The following is a 1,492-nucleotide window of genomic DNA, read 5'->3' on the forward strand; positions in this document are numbered from 1 at the left end:
TCCTCTCCAGTCTGTGCAGGGACATAGGGCCTCATCTCGGGTTGAGGCCAGAACCTCAGGTTTCCTCTCCAGTTCTGACATGGATCTCGGGGTATCTATGGAATTTCAACAAGGAATCAGGTCTAGTCTCATGTGGAGACATGGAACTCCGCTTCCCTCTCAAGGTGTAAAATGAGTGCCAGGATTCCTGTTGAGTTGACATAGTGTTCTGGGGCTTTTTCTCGAGGTGCCTTGGGGTTGTCACACCTCCCTTCGTGTTTTGAGTCAATGCTCGGGGTTCCAGTTGAGTCAGTGCAGGGGAATCAGGCTTATCTGGAGTGAATGGGGAAATCGGGGTCTTTTTGAATTGAGGCACGACTCTTGGGGATGTGCTGGAGTTTCAAGGTGAGACTGGCCTCCTCTTGAGGGACGACGGCAATGCTGGGATTCCTTTCCCAACGAAGCAGGGGAATCGACCCTCATGTCGTGTTGAGGAGGGGGAAAACAGGGCTATTTTTGAGCTGTGGCATGAAACTCAGTTTTCCTCTCGAGTGGGGATGGGTATCTTGGGGATCTTCCTGAGTTGCATCAAGGGTGTCAAGTACCCTTTCACGTTTCAAGAGTGAACGTGGGATTTCTCTCAAGACACTGCTCTGGAAAAGGGCCTAGTTGGAGATATGTCTCTGGGACTTGGAAATGGCGAACCTGAAAGAACAACACTTTGACAGTCTCTGCAAGGACTGACAAGTTTATTTCTGCAGTCAAGCCTTTTTATAGGGGCAAGGAACAAAGAGCTTAGAGCATACAGCCAGCAGAACATGTACAAGGCTAGGATATAATCAGTAAAAGATATTTCAAGGAACAGCGCATTCTTAACGACCCATGTATTTATCCATGACCCATTTTCTCAAGCAACGTCTTTAATGTTTAATTGTTAAATCTAGGTGCTGAGCATAGCCAAAGGCAGGAAATGTTCTTCAGCAATCAGTACACAATGCCTGGGTACTTCTGGCCCTTCGCCATTTTCCCACGGACCTCCTCCTTCAAGGCTATTTTGCACTGTGCCTCCCAAAATATCCTCCTTTTGTTTTTAGTTTAAGCATGGCAGCTGTTAGTTGGACTCCATCGTAGGAGGCATGGAGTCTTGAATAGAGACATCTGTATAGAATTGTATAGTGCCATACCAGATAGGGTTCCTACTGTAACAATAGATATTAGACTAAGAATGCCAGCAATAATCCATCATATTATGCGCCTTGACCTCCTAAAGCCATATTTGAGCAAAACTGAGAGAAATACAGTCGGTCCCTGGTTCTGTTAGGTTAACAGGCAGCCACAAATCAGATCTTTGCTTGACTATTGCAATGTTGACATAATGATATGAAATAATATGGTTTAAACACGTATACAAGGCACATACGTGTACAGTTAACAATCTTAGCAGAAAGATCTATATCGAAGTTACCTACAATAAACATGTACGGGAGTGCACACAAGATTGGATATAACCTGT

Source organism: Bison bison, unplaced genomic scaffold (genome assembly GCF_000754665.1).
Source record: "Bison bison bison isolate TAMUID 2011002044 unplaced genomic scaffold, Bison_UMD1.0 scf7180017854644, whole genome shotgun sequence".
NCBI lineage: Eukaryota > Metazoa > Chordata > Mammalia > Artiodactyla > Bovidae > Bison > Bison bison.